Consider the following 15,747-nt stretch of genomic DNA (forward strand, 5'->3'; position numbering starts at 1 on the left):
TCTCCCAGGGGCAGGTTCCACCTCTTAAGATTATCTACAGACCAGATAAAGAGAGGCATTCTTGAAATGTGTTCAGGACCTTTCGGACCTGGGAGTGATAGTTACAGTACAGGAACAGGGTCTAGGGTTCTATTCCAATCTGTTTGTGGCTCCCAAAAAAGAGGGAACTTTCCGACTGATTCTAGACTTGAAGTGTCTAAACAAGTTTCTCAAAGTACCATCCTGCAAGATGGAAACCATACGTTCCATTCTTCCCTTGGACCAAGAGGGTCAGTTTATGACGATCATAGTCCTGAAGGATGCGTACCTTCATGTTCCCATTAACAGGGATCATCACAAATTTTGAGATTTGCCTTTCTGGGCAAATACTTTCAGTTTGTAGCTCCCAGAATTTTCTCAAAGGTTCTGGGCGCTCTCTTTGCATTTAGTAAGTGGAATTGCAGTGGTGCCCTATCTGGACAACATTCTGGTTCAGGCACCATCTTTTCAACAAGCAAACACTCTTACAGAGATCTTGTTGTCTTTTCTACGTTCCCACAGATGGAAAGTGAATCTGGGAAAGTTTTCACTTGTTCCAGCTACAAGGGTAGTTTTCTTAGGGACCATAATAGATTCTCTATCGATGAAGATATTTCTGACGGAGGTCAGAAAAGCCAAGATTCTTTCTTCTTGCCTCTCTCCTCAGTCTGCTGTTCGGCCATCAGTGGCTCACTGTATGGAAGTAATTGGTCTGATGGTTGCATCCATGGACATCATTCCATTCGCTCGGTTCCATTTGAAAGATCTGCAGTTATGCATGCTCAGACCATGGAACAGGGATTATGTAGATCTGTCTCAGAGGATAGATCTGGATCAGTGAACAAGAGAATCTCTCACGTGGTGGCTGTCTCGGGAACATCTCTCTCAGGGAGCATGTTTTTGGAGACCTTCCTGGGTGATTATGACCATGGATGCCAGCTTACTGGGCTGGGGAGCAGTCTGGGACTTAAAGACTCAGGGGCTCTGGACTTGGGAGGAGTCTGCTCTTCCCATAAACATCTTAGAGTTGAGAGCGATTTTCAATGCTCTGATGCCTTGGCCTCAGTTAGCTTTAGCTCAATTTATCAGGTTCCAGTCGGACAACATAACCTCAGTGGCTTACATCAACCACCAGGGAGGAACACAGAGTTCCTTAGCCATGGAGGAGGTGGCTCGGATTATTCAGTGGGTGGAAGCTCACAAGTGCCATCTGTCATCCACATTCCAGGAGTGGACAACTGGGAAGCGGATTTTCTGAGCAGACAGACTTTTCATCCCAGGGAGTGGGAGCTTCATCCAGAGGTGTTCTCCAGCTTGATCCTCAAATGGGGGGTGCCGGAGCTGGATTTTATGGTGTCTCAGCAGAATGCCAAGCTCCCAAGGTATGGTTTGAGGTCAAGGGATCCACAGGCCGCTCTGATAGATGCAGTGGCAGTACCTTAGAATTTCAGGATGTCATACCTGTTTTCTCTGTTCACTCTTCTCTCACGAGTCATTGCTTGTATCAAGCAGGAGAGAGCGTTGGTGATTCTCATAGCTCCTGCATGGCCTCGCAGGATATAGTATGCAGACCTTGTGGAGATGTTGTCTCTTTCACCTTGGAGACTACCTCTGGGGAAGGACCTTCTACTTCAGGGTCCCTTCCTTCATCCAAATCTTCTTTCTCTGAAGCTGACTGTTTGGAGATTGAATGCTTAATTCTGGCTAAGCTTGGGTTTTCTGAGTCGGTCATTGAGACCATGATTCAGGCTCGCAAGCCTGTTACTAGGAAGATCTACCATAAGATATGGCGTAAATATCTCTATCGGTGTGAATCCAAGGGTTACTCCTGGAGTAGGGTCAGGATTCATAGGATTTTGTCTTTTCTCCAGGAAGGTCTGGAGAAGGGTTTGTCAGCAAGTACTCTGAAGAGTCAGATCTCTGCCTTGTCTATTTTGCTACATAAGCATCTGGCGGATTTTCCAGACGTGCAATCCTTTTGTCAGGCACTGATCAGAATCAGTCCTGTGTTTGTCGGTTTTGTCCTCCTTGGAGTCTATGCATTCCATAGATATTAAGTTGTTATCGTGGAAGGTTTTGTTTCTTGTTACTATTTCTTCTGCTCAGAGATTCTCGGAACTCTCAGCTTTGCAGAATGTTCTCCTTATCTTTCATGCTGATAAGGTGGTTCTTTGTACTAAGTTAGGTTTTCTTCCTAAAGTTGTTTCGGATAGAAATATGAATCAGGAAATTGTTTTTCCTTCTCTATGTCCTAATCCTCCTTCTCATAAGGAACGTTTGTTACACAATCTGGATGTTGTGCGTGCTCTGAAGTTCTATCTACAGACGACTAAGGATTTTCGCCAGTCTTCTGCCCTGTTTGTTTCTTTGGGAAACGTAAAGGTCAGAAAGCTACAGCTACTTTCTTTCTGGTTGAGAGGTATCATTCATTTGGCTTATGAGACTGCTGGACAGCAGTGTCCTGAGAGAATTACAGCTCATTCCACTAGGGCTGTCTCCTCTTCTTGGGCTTTTAAAAATGAAGCTTCTGTGGAACAGATTTGTAAGGCTGCAACTTGGTCTTCTCTGCATACTTTCTAAATTTGACAAATTTGATACTTTTGCCTCGGCTGAGGCTTCTTTTGGGAGAAATGTTCTTCAAGTGGTGGTGCCTTCTGTTTAGGTTCCCTGTCTTGTTCCTCCCTAATCATCTGTGTCCTCTGGCTTGGGTATTGATTCCCAATAGTAATTGATGATCCCGTGGACTCACCATATCTTAGAAAAGAAAATTTATGCTTACTGATAAATTTATTTATTTCTGGATATGGGGAGTCCACGGCCCCACCCTTTATTGTAAGACAGTTATTTTTAAATTTAACCCCAGGCACCTCTTCACCTTGTTTTATTCCCTTTTCTCCATTTTCCTTCAGTCTAATGACTGGGGTTTGTGGGAAGGGGAGTGATACTTAACAGCTTAGCTGTGGTGCTCTTTGCCGCCTCCTGCTGGCCAAGAGTGAAATTCCCAACAGTAATTGATGATCGCGTGGACTCACCATATCCGGAAAGAAAGAAATTTATCAGGTAAGCATACATTTTGTTTTTTAGATTTCAGTACAAGTCACTCTCTGGCTTGGTGGCTGAATCATCAATTCATTATTTAGGGGGCTTCTTTTGCTCGTCCTACATAGTCTGTGATCACCACAGATGCAGGTCTTTTAGGTTGGGGAGCAGCTTGGGGGTCTTTGACAGCACAGGGGTTTTGGAGTCCTGGGGAGGGGAGGCTTCCAATCAATGTTTCAGAACTCTGTGCTATTATCAGGGCCCTGCAAGCTTGGCCTCTGTTAAAAAGGGAGTTTTTTCTCCTCTTCCAGTCAGCCAATGTTACAGCATTAGCTTATGACAATCAAGGGGTAACGCACAGCTCCCTGGCTATGGAGGAAGAATTCTTTTCTGGGCAGAAACCATCTTTGGAAGCAGATTTTCACAGTCGTCAGTCCCAGTTACTTTACAAGGTCCACGGATCCACAAGCAGTGGCAGAGGATGCTCTAGTACTTCCTTGGTCATTCCAGTATGCTTATTTCTCCCCCCCCCCCCTCTGGTTCTTCTTCTCAGAGTAATTTCTTCTACAAGATACGAGTCCACGGATTTCATCCATACTTGTGGGATATTATCCTCCTGCTAACTGGAAGTGGCAAAGAGCACCACAGCAGAGCTGTATATATATATAGCTCCTCCCTTCCCCTCCACCCTCAGTCATTCTCTTTGCCTGTGTTATACTAGGAAGAGGTAAAGTGAGTTGTTAGTTTTATTTTCTTCAATCAAGAAGTTTTTTTTATTGTAAATGGTACCGGTGTGTACTATTTTCCTCAGGGGGTTATAGAAGAAGATTTCTGCCCTGAGGTTGATGATCTTAGCAGCTGTAACTAAGATCCACGATGGTTCCCACAAGACTTCTGAAGGTAACACATGAGACATCTTCAGTGTGGAGACCGTTTTCATGCTACAAGCAGCATTAAGGTATGTGCAGCCTTTTATTTCTGAGGAGACTTGATATATCAGAACCGGCTGGCATTTATTTCCCTGTATGGGAATGGGGTAAGCAAGCAGTAGACCTGTTAAAGAGAGGGGTGTTACTGGAGTCCCTTATTTTTTGCTAGTTGACAATAAGGGCATTATATGACACTATGGGAGAGGCACAAAGAAAACCGGTTAATAGAGTTTTTATTTCTGCATATAACCAGTATGACTTACTGGGATGTGTTTTGGGGTGTATATTGGTTTCACTTAGCTGGTGTGTAAAACCGCTTCACCATGCGGTTGTGTTTGGGCCTACTCCGGCATCGGCCTTAAGGGGCGGGGCTTATTTTTACGCGCTCAGATGCGCACTTCCTTCTGACTAGGCTGCAGCAAGCAGTAACTCCGGTTGCTCCTGGACAGTGTATCTCTGGTCTGGAGTGTTGACAAGTCGTTTCGAGGTACCCTGGGGGCAGGTAGGCACCACAGCAAAGCTGTGGCGTGGTGCAGGGGGTATTTTTGGTGTGAACTGACGTTTTGCTGATCTAAGTTACTTTAGAGCCTTATTTCTCCCCTTACTACTGGGGTGCAGTCATTTTTGGATAAACCAACGAGTTTAAGTTAAATTTTGAGACGATTTAACGTTATTTAGGCAGTTTTTGAAAAATTGTTCACTTTTTATTTTCTTAAAGGCGCAGTACACGATTTTCAAAAGTTTTTTTTTTAAGCAATAAATAAAGTGTTTAATCGAATTCTGTGGTTTTTACTTGTCTGTCCAACATGTCTGACATTGAGGAATCTCATTGTTCTATGTGTTTAGAAGCTATTGTGGAACCCCCTTTAACATTGTGTACCTCTTGTACTGAAAGAGCCTTACATTGTAAAGACCATATTTTAGGTCAAAGTGTGTCTAAGGATGATTCTCAGTCTGAAGAGAATCAGGATATGCCATCCAATTCTCCCCAAGTGTCACAACCTTTAACGCCCACACAAGCGACGCCAAGTACTTTTAGTGCGTCTAATTCCTTTACTCTGCAGGAAATGGCTGCAGTTATGTCAACTACCCTTACAGAGGTATTTAAATTACCAGTGTTGCAGGGTAAACGCAGTAGGTCAGGTATTAATGTAAATACTGAATCCGCTGATGTTTTATTAGCTATTTCCGATGTACCCTCACAGTGTTCTGAGTTGGGGGTCAGGGAATTGCTGTCTGAGGGAGAAATTTCAGACTCAGGGAATGTATTACCTCAGATTCGGACGTTATGTCCTTTAAATTTAAGCTTGAACACCTCCGCCTGTTACTTCGGGAGGTTTTAGGGACTCTGGATGATTGTGACCCTATTGTAATTCCACCAGAGAAATTGTGTAAGATGGATAAATATCTAGAAGTACCTACTTACAGTGATGTTTTTCCAGTTCTTAAAAGAATTTTGGAAATTATAAAAAAGGAATGGTATAGACTGGGTATACCGTTTTCTCCCCCTCCTAATTTTAAGAAGATGTTTCCCATATCAGACACCATTCGGGACTTGTGGCAAACGGGAGCTATATCTACCCTGGCGAAGCGTACAGCTATACCCATTGAGGACAGTTGTGCTTTCAAAGACCCTATGGATAAAAAATTAGAGGGTCTCCTAAAGAAATTATTTATTAATCAGGGTTTTCTTTTACAACCTACAGCTTGCATTTTTCCAGTAACTACTGCAGCAGCTTTTTGGTTTGAGGCTCTGGTAGAGTCTCTGAAAGTTGAGACCCCGTTAGATGACATTTTGGATAGAATTAAGGCTCTTAAACTAGCTAATTCTTTTATTACTGATGCTACTTTTCAAATTGCTAAATTAGCGGCGGAAATGCAGGATTTGCTATTCTAGCACGTAGAGCGTTGTGGCTCAAATCTTGGTCTGCTGATGTGTCATCAAAAACTAAGCTTTTAGCTATTCCCTTTAAAGGTAAGATCCTGAATTGAAGGAAATAATTTCTGACATAACAGGAGGTAAAGGCCATGCCCTAGCTCAGGATAAGTCTGTTAAGATGAGGGGTAAACAGAATCATTTTCGTTCCTTTCGGAATTTTAAGGGAGGACCTTTTGCTTCCTCTTTCTCCACAAAGCAGGAAGGGAATATTACCCAATCTAAGTCAGTCTGGAGACCCAACCAGAATTGGAATAAAGGTAAACAATCCAAGAAGCCCGCTGCTGCTACAAAGATAGCATTGAGGGGTGGCCCCCGATCCGGGACCAGATCTAGTAGGGGGCAGACTTTCTTTCTTTGCCCAGGCTTGGGCAAGGGACATTCAGGACCTCTGGGCACTAGAAATAGTGACCCACGGTTATCAATTGGAATTCAAGGATTTTCTCCCACGAGGGAGATTTCATCTTTCAAGATTATCTGCAGACCAGATAAAGAGAGGCGTTCTTACGCTGTGTAAAAGACCTTTTTACCATAGGAGTAATTTGTCCCGTTCCAAAATCGGAACAAGGACAGGGGTTTTACTCAAATCTATTCCTGGTTCCCAAAAAAAGAGGGAACTTTCAGACCCATCTTAGACCTCAAGTGTCTAAACAAGTTTCTCAGAGTCCCATCGTTCAAGATGGAGACTATACGAACAATCTTACCAATGATCCAGGAGGGTCAATATATGACTACCGTGGACTTGAAGGATGCTTACCTTCATATTCCTATCCACAAGGATCATCATCAGTTTCTAAGGTTTGCCTTCCTGGACAAACATTATCAGTTTGTGGCTCTTCCCTTCGGGTTGGCCACAGCACCCAGAATCTTCACAAAGGTTCTAGGGTCTCTTTTGGCGGTTCTCAGACCGTGAGGCATAGCAGTGGCGCCTTATCCAGGCGTCAACATATCAACTTACAAAATCTCACACGGACACAGTGTTGTCTTTCCTGAGAACTCACGGTTGGAAGGTGAACATAGAGAAAAGTTCACTTGTTCCACAGACAAGGGTTCCTTTCTTGGGAACTCTGATAGACTCGGTAGCCATGAAAATATTTCTGACGTAGGTCAGAAAATCAAAGATCCTAAATACTTGCCGAGCACTTCAGTCCATTCCTCTGCCATCAGCGGCTCAGTGTATGGAGGTAATTGGATTAATGGTAGCGGCAATGGACATCATTCCATTTGCTCGCTTTCATCTCAGACCACTGCAGCTGTGCATGCTCGGACAGTGGAATGGGGATTATGCTAATTTATCTCCTCAGATAAATCTAGATCAAGAAACCAGAGACTCTCTTCTTTGGTGGTTGTCGCTGGATCATCTGTCCCAGGGGACTTGTTTCCGCAGACCCTTGTGGGTGATAGTGACAACGGACGCCATCCTTCTGGGCTGGGGTGCAGTCTGGAATTCCCTGAAGGCTCAGGTTGTTTGGACTTAGGTGAAGTCTCTACTTCCAATCAATATTCTGTAATTAAGAGCAATATTCAATGCGTTGAAGGCATGGCCTCAGTTGGCTTCGGCCAAATTCATCAGATTCCAGTCGGACAACATCACGACTGTGGCCTATAGCAATCATCAGGGGGGAACAAGGAGTTCCTTAGCGATGAGAGAGGTATCCAATATAATCCGTTGGGCGGAGGCCCACTCTTGTCATCTCTCAGCAATCTACATCCCTGGAGTAGAGAACTTTTCATCCGGGGGAGTGGGAACTCCACCCGGAGGTATTTGCCTCATTGACTCTCCGATGGGGCAGACCGGAATTGGATCTGATGGCATCTCGACAGAATGCCAAGCTTCCAAGATACGGATCCAGGTCGAGGGATCCTCAGGCCGAACTGATAGATGCCTTGGCAGGGCCTTGGTTGTTCAGCCTAGCTTATGTGTTTCCACCGTTTCCTCTCCTTCCACGCATGATTGCTCGAATCAAACAGGAGAGAGCTTCAGTGATCCTGATAGCGCATGCGTGGCCACGCAGGACTTGGTATGCGGATCTAGTGGACATGTCCTCTCTGCCACCGTGGAAACTTCCTTTTAGACAGGATCTTCTCATTCAAGGTCCTTTCCAGCATCCAAATCTAATTTCTCTGCAGCTGACTGCGTGGAGATTGAACGCTTGATTTTATCAAAGCGAGGATTCTCTGATTCGGTTATCAGTAGTTTGATACAGGCTAGAAAGCCTGTCACTAGAAAAATCTATCATAAGATATGGCGCAAATATCTTTATTGGTGTGAATCCAAGGGTTACTCGTGGAGTAAAGTTAGGATTCCTAGGATTCTGTCTTTTCTCCAAGAAGGATTGGACAAAGGGTTATCAGCAAGTTCCTTAAAGGGACAAATTTCTGCGTGTTCAATTTTGTTTCACAAACGTTTGGCAGATGTGCCAGATGTTCAGTCTTTTTGTCAGGCTCTAACTAGAATTAAGCCTGTATTTAGACCAATTACTCCTCCCTGGAGTTTAAATTTAGTTCTTAGAGTTCTTCAAGGAGTTCCGTTTGAACCCATGCATTCCATAGATATTAAATTGTTATCTTGGAAAGTTCTGTTTTTAGTTGCTTTTTCTTCTGCTCGAAAAGTTTCTGAGCTTTCAGCGTTACAATGTGATTTGCCTTATCTCATATTTCATTCTGATAAGGTGGTTTTATGTACCAAACCTGTTTTTTTTCCTAAGGTTGTTTCAAATAAGAATATTAATCAGGAAATTGTTGTTCCTTCCTTGTGTCCTAATCCTTCTTCTAAGAAGGAGCCTCTGTTACATAACCTGGATGTGGTCCGTGCCTTAAAGTTTTACTTACAGGCAACTAAGGATTTCCGTCAATCATCTTCATTATTCATTGTTTATTCTGGAAAGCGTAGGGGTCAGAAAGCTACGGCTACCTCTTTCTTTTTGGCTGAGAAGTATCATTCGCCTGGCATATGAGACTGCTGGACAGCAGCCTCCTGAAAGAATTACGGCTCATTCTACTAGGGCTGTGGCTTCCACATGGGCCTTTAAAAACGATGCATCTGTTGAACAGATTTGTAAGGCTGCGACTTGGTTGTCCCTTCACACTTTTTTCAAATTTTACAAATTTGATACTTTTGCTTCTTCTGAGGCTGTTTTTGGGAGGAAAGTTCTTCAAGCAGTGGTGCCTTCCGTTTAGGTCTCTGTCTTGTCCCTTTCTTTCATCCATGTCCTGTTGCTTTGGTATTGTATCCCACAAGTAAGGATGAAATCCGTGGACTCGTCGTATCTTGTGGAAGAAAAGGCAATTTATGCTTACCTGATAAATTGATTTCTTCTACGATACGAAGAGTCCACGCCCCTCCCTGTCAATTTAAGACAGATTATTTTTTTTATTATTTACAACTTCAGTCACCTCTGCACCTTTTAGTTTTTCCTTTCTCTTCCTATAACCTTCGGTCGAATGACTGGAGGTGGAGGGGAAGGGAGGAGCTATATATACAGCTCTGCTGTGGTGCTCTTTGCCACTTCCTGTTAGCAGGAGGATAATATCCCACAAGTAAGGATGAAATCCGTGGACTCATCGTATCGTAGAAGAAATCAATTTATCAGGTAAGCATAAATTTCCTTTTCCTAGGTAGAGCAGGAGAAATCCTTTGTAATCCCATTTGCCCCAGTGTGGCCTCACAGGATTTGGTATGCAGATCTGGTACGGATGTCCAGTTGCTCTCCTTGGTCTCTTCCTCTTTGGCCAGACCTTCTGTCTCAAGGTCCTTTTTTCCATCCAGATCTAAAGTCTCTCAACTTGATGGCATAGAAATTAAACGCCTTAGAGGTTTCTCAGACTCTTTTATACAGGCTTGTAAGTCTGTGTCTAGGAAGATTTATCACAAGGTTTGGAAAACTTACATTTCCTGGTGTATAGATCATGGGTTTTCCTGGCATTGTTTTCGAATTCCTTGGATTCTTCAGTTTTTGCAGAATGGTTTAGATAAAGGTTAATCTGCCAGTTCCTTGAAGGCACATTTCTGCCATTTCTGTATTGTTTCACTTGAAGATTGCTAATCGCTGAGATGTTAATTGTTTTGTTTAGGCTTTGGTTCATATCAAGCCTGTTACCAACATTAACACAGAGATTATTGTTCTTTCTTTGTGTGCTAATCCTAAAACTGCTTTGTAAAGATGCTTGCATTATTTGGATGTTGTCAGAGCATTGAGATATGTTGATGTCACTAAGGATTTCAGACACTCTTCTAGTCTTTGCTCTTTTTTTTTTTTGGTCCTGGCCAGAAAGCTTCTGCGGTTGCTTTAGTCTCTTGGTTGAAACTTCTGATTCACAGTGCTTATTTGGAGGCAGGTCAGTCTTGTCCGCAGCGGATAACAGCTCATTCTACCAGGTCAGTTGCCACTTCTTGGGCTTTCAATAATGAAGCTTCAATTGATCAGATTAGCAAATCAGCTACTTGGTCTTCTTTGCATGCTTTGGTAGAGATGGTATTTTTAGACCTTTAATATCATTAAGATTAATAACCAATTGTATACATCAATCTATAGAAAACCTACTTCCACCAATAGCTTTCTTAGAGCAGATAGCCACCACCCATATTCCTTAATTACAGGAATACCTGTTTCACAATTTGTAAGAGCGAGGAGAAACTGTACTAGTGAAATAGAATTCAAGAAAGAATCCAGGTTACTTACTGCAAGGTTCAGGCAGCGTTGTTATTCAAACAAAATCATCTCTAGGGGCAAAAGTCAAACTGAAGTTCTATATACAGCCTCACCCCAAGTACTGATAAAACTGCTAAAAAGAAAATAAGGTTTATCACACAATGCAGTAAGGGATGGAAAGATATTCAGTCATTACTTAGAAAGCACAGGCCTATCCTGAATACAGACTCAGATTTATATAATGTTCTAGTAGACTATCCTCAAATGACAACACGAAGGGCACAAAATATAAGCGACAGCCTGGTTCATAGCTTTATAGCAGGCCATAACAAGAGCATAATTGGCTGCATCGAGTAAGCATTTCAACCAGGCTGTTCTCCTTGCAGATGCTGTAAAGCCTGCTCTCATATAAAGAAAGCTAAATACTTTGTGTCTAAAACAGGCCGCACATATAGTATAAGGGCAAAGATTACTTGTAGATCTGAAGGTCTTATATATTTAGCACAATTTGGGTGCCCTCTGTTTTATGTCAGTAAAACAACAAGAGCACTCAGAGATCGTACACTACAACACATACGTGACATTGAACACGAGGAAAAACATCTAGCATAGCTCATAATTTTTAAAAATACCATAACTCTTCTCCCAGAACCTTTAGTATTATAGGTATTGAAAAGGTTAAACTTGGTATTAGGGGTGGTAACCTTGATAAAGTTCTTTTACAACATAAAAGCCGTTGGATTTAACACTTAGACACCCTTTCTCCAGGAGGCCTAAATGAAAAGTTGCTCTAATCCCCATTTTTGGGCTGATCCATGTTTTCCTTATTTATTAACATTTTTTATTTTATTATTTTTTTCAATTTTTTCAAAAATATCAGTGTCAGTATAGTCATGTTTATCTGTTTATAAGGTATTATAAGGATTGGATATATTTCATTGGAATTTACTGCATGAGTAAAGGCTATGGTGCAAAAAAAGCTACATTGTATTGAACACTATGTCATAGTAACACTGAAACAGTTTAGTTTGGTGCTAATGGTATAATAATTTTGACTATATTGTTCTCTTGTATATATATTTGATATTGCTAATTTAGTTTAGTTTATAAGTAAGCATATATTCTTTGTGCCTAACACAGGATTAATGGATAATATTATATTGGATGTCACATTCAAAACATACTAACACTGAACTAAAATTCACAGAGTGTATTCCCAGGGGAAGGCAACTAACTTGCTATTTAAGGACCTATCATTCGGTTAGGCAATAGATTAAAATGATGATTACCTTTATATTCCAATTCACTCAGATCATTACCAGTTTATAGTGTTTGTTGCTCTTCCATTTGGTCTGGCTACAGCTTCAAGTATATTTACCAAGGTTCTGGGTGCCCCTTTGTCTGTTATCAGAGCTCAGGGTTATGCAGTGTATCTTTACCTTAGTGAAATCTTGGTACTAGCTGTATCTTTTACTTTAGCAGAATTTCAAACTAATCTACTATTATTTCTTCAAAAACATGTTTGGAGGATCAATCTGTCAGTTCTTTGATTCCTCAGACAAAGGTTACTTTACTAGGTTTCCATATAGACTCAGTATCCATGAGTCTTTCTCTTACAGAGCAAAGACCTTCAGTCTTCTTCATTCCCTTCAGTAGCTCTGTGTATGGAAGTAATAGGGCTCATGGTTGCAGCTTCAGATGCAATTCCATTTGCTCTGTTTCACCTGAGGCCTCTTCAGTTTTGTATGCTGCGTCTAAGATATTCTTAGATTCCAGTACAAGTCAGTTTATTAGTCAAGGCACTGAAAGTCCTGTTTATTTTCAGTGATGGTAAATCCTAGCATTTTTTAAACTCTCGGATTTACCATCACTTTAAAAAAGATTTCATGTACTTTAGGTGTCCAAGACCCTAAATAGTATTGATTGTTCTAATCTAAAGGTTAGTTCCTGTTCCTGAGGGTATTTCAATACATTTTAGAGACAAGCGTGGTCTTCTCTTTTATGTCATCCGTTAAAATTAATAGGATTTTTTTTCCCTTCACCAGCTTTTAATGTAGAACTTTGAGAAACGATTCCAATGGTGGTTGGTGCTTTTTGTTTTTAGCCTAACACACTACTAAACCCAATTTTTTTCTTTCATGATTCAGATAGAGCATGCAATTTTAAGCAACTTTCTAATTTACTCCTATAATTTTTTCTTTGTTCTCTTGCTATCTTTATTTAAAAAGCTGGAAAAGTTTATTAAGTTTAGGAGACAGCTCATTTTAGGTTCAGCACCCAGGATAGCGTAGTGGCAGCTACATTTAGCAAATAATCAAGCATAACCCAGGTACTGGACCAAAAATGGGCCGGCGCTTAAGCTTTACATTCTCAATGCACTAAAATTACGCTAAAAATTGCTTTACAAATGTGTTTCAGTGTTTTGGTATCAACACTATTGAAAGATTGTTATCTTTCATCAATGAGAGTGAAAGTTTATACAATGAGACCAGTGTTAGTGGAACCCGATGTTGTATTTAAACAGCTTTAATTAAAAATTGACAAACAATTAGTTAAAAAACAATTAGTTAAAAAACACAATCCTCAGGATCTTAAAAACAAATCTCTGCTTGGCAGTACAAAAACAATCTTAATGTCCCTCATGGATCCATGTTAACAATCTAATCCTTATTCCAACCTTTCATTGGAGCTGTACAATCAATTTTGGAGCTTTTAAAGCTTCTACGGTCTGTTAAAAGTTCTTAAATACAGTATACCACAAATAATACCTTTTAAATATTAAGGGTGGCAGACAGAATGCAGTTATTTCTCCGGATTGGCTAAATGATATCACCCAAAACCGGACCTAGATACATGTGCGGTAAAATATAATATGACACAAACTATCAAATACTAAAACCTTGTGATTTTCTAGTGTCTCCTTAAAGAATCATGTGACTCCTATAACTATTACAAATGCTCATGTGTTTCCTAAAATATTATACAATGTACAACCTGCTTTGGAATTTCTTCCAAAACCGTGATAAAAAGAATGCTCTTCAAAGAACGCTTGAAAAGAACAAAAACATGTGATGTGGTGAAAAATGTGACAAAAGATATTTGAAAATTATGATGATAGAATAGAAAATATATTAAAAAATTCAAAAAATATATTAAAAAATATCCAAAAATTATATAAAAATCAAAAAATGTATTGCAGTAAAAAACAATCTAGTGATTAATCCTCAGTCCAGTGCTTTTCCATAAATACGTGTATAATAAAATATAGAATACAACCAATAAGTCAGTGGAGTGTCAGACTAATCCAATTCAGGATGAGTCAGTGCAGTGAAATGTCAAACAGTTAAAAAATAATAATTTCAAGTATCCTCACGGTCCTATGTGTACAAGGTTTTCAAGACACCCTGGGTCTCTCTTTTCTCAAGAGAGCGGTCCCTCAGCCTTTTCAAGCTTTTGTCCCTCTGCTTGCTTGCTAGCCCACGGTCCCTGGTTCTATGTATACAAGATCTTCAAGGCACCCTGGGTCCCTTTGCCCTCAAGCGTGCGGTCCCTAAGCCTCTTCAAGCTTTTGTCCCTCTGCTTGCTAGTTCACGGTCCCTCTGCCGAAAAAATATATAATAGTGTAGATTGCTACAATTTGGTAAATAATATGAAATAAACCTTACCAGCCAATGCGTTTCGGTCGAATAATGACCTTTCTCAAGAGAAAGGTCATTATTCGACCGAAACGCGTTGGCTGGTAAGGTTTATTTCATATTATTTACCAAATTGTAGCAATCTACACTATTATATATTTTTTCGGCAGAGGGACCGTGAACTAGCAAGCAGAGGGACAAAAGCTTGAAGAGGCTTAGGGACCGCACGCTTGAGGGCAAAGGGACCCAGGGTGCCTTGAAGATCTTGTATACATAGAACCAGGGACCGTGGGCTAGCAAGCAAGCAGAGGGACAAAAGCTTGAAAAGGCTGAGGGACCGCTCTCTTGAGAAAAGAGAGACCCAGGGTGTCTTGAAAACCTTGTACACATAGGACCGTGAGGATACTTGAAATTATTATTTTTTAACTGTTTGACATTTCACTGCACTGACTCATCCTGAATTGGATTAGTCTGACACTCCACTGACTTATTGGTTGTATTCTATATTTTATTATACACGTATTTATGGAAAAGCACTGGACTGAGGATTAATCACTAGATTGTTTTTTACTGCAATACATTTTTTGATTTTTATATAATTTTTGGATATTTTTTAATATATTTTTTGAATTTTTTAATATATTTTCTATTCTATCATCATAATTTTCAAATATCTTTTGTCACATTTTTCACCACATCACATGTTTTTGTTCTTTTCAAGCGTTCTTTGAAGAGCATTCTTTTTATCACGGTTTTGGAAGAAATTCCAAAGCAGGTTGTACATTGTATAATATTTTAGGAAACACATGAGCATTTGTAATAGTTATAGGAGTCACGTGATTCTTTAAGGAGACACTAGAAAATCACAAGGTTTTAGTATTTGATAGTTTGTGTCATATTATATTTTACCGCACATGTATCTAGGTCCGGTTTTGGGTGATATCATTTAGCCAATCCGGAGAAATAACTGCATTCTGTCTGCCACCCTTAATATTTAAAAGGTATTATTTGTGGTATACTGTATTTAAGAACTTTTAACAGACCGTAGAAGCTTTAAAAGCTCCAAAATTGATTGTACAGCTCCAATGAAAGGTTGGAATAAGGATTAGATTGTTAACATGGATCCATGAGGGACATTAAGATTGTTTTTGTACTGCCAAGCAGAGATTTGTTTTTAAGATCCTGAGGATTGTGTTTTTTAACTAATTGTTTTTTAACTAATTGTTTGTCAATTTTTAATTAAAGCTGTTTAAATACAACATCGGGTTCCACTAACACTGGTCTCATTGTATAAACTTTCACTCTCATTGATGAAAGATAACAATCTTTCAATAGTGTTGATACCAAAACACTGAAACACATTTGTAAAGCAATTTTTAGCGTAATTTTAGTGTATTTAGACCCTGCCTTCTACGGTTGGCGCTTTGATATATATCCAATTCATTCTATTTCCATATTTTGACCACTAGGGGTCAATCTATCTTAGCTAAGGGTCACTTCCAGCAGGCGCTTGGTGAATTGGTCTAAGAATTAAGCTT

At 40.4% G+C, this 15,747-nt stretch overlaps 1 protein-coding gene across 1 annotated transcript in view; it reads left to right on the top strand.

Moving 5' to 3' along the window:
• BRWD1 (bromodomain and WD repeat domain containing 1) overlaps positions 1 to 15,747 on the top strand; it is a gene marked incomplete in the record, with an annotated part of 1,309,461 nt that overhangs the window by 1,059,544 nt on the left and 234,170 nt on the right.

Source organism: Bombina bombina, chromosome 3 (genome assembly GCF_027579735.1).
Source record: "Bombina bombina isolate aBomBom1 chromosome 3, aBomBom1.pri, whole genome shotgun sequence".
NCBI lineage: Eukaryota > Metazoa > Chordata > Amphibia > Anura > Bombinatoridae > Bombina > Bombina bombina.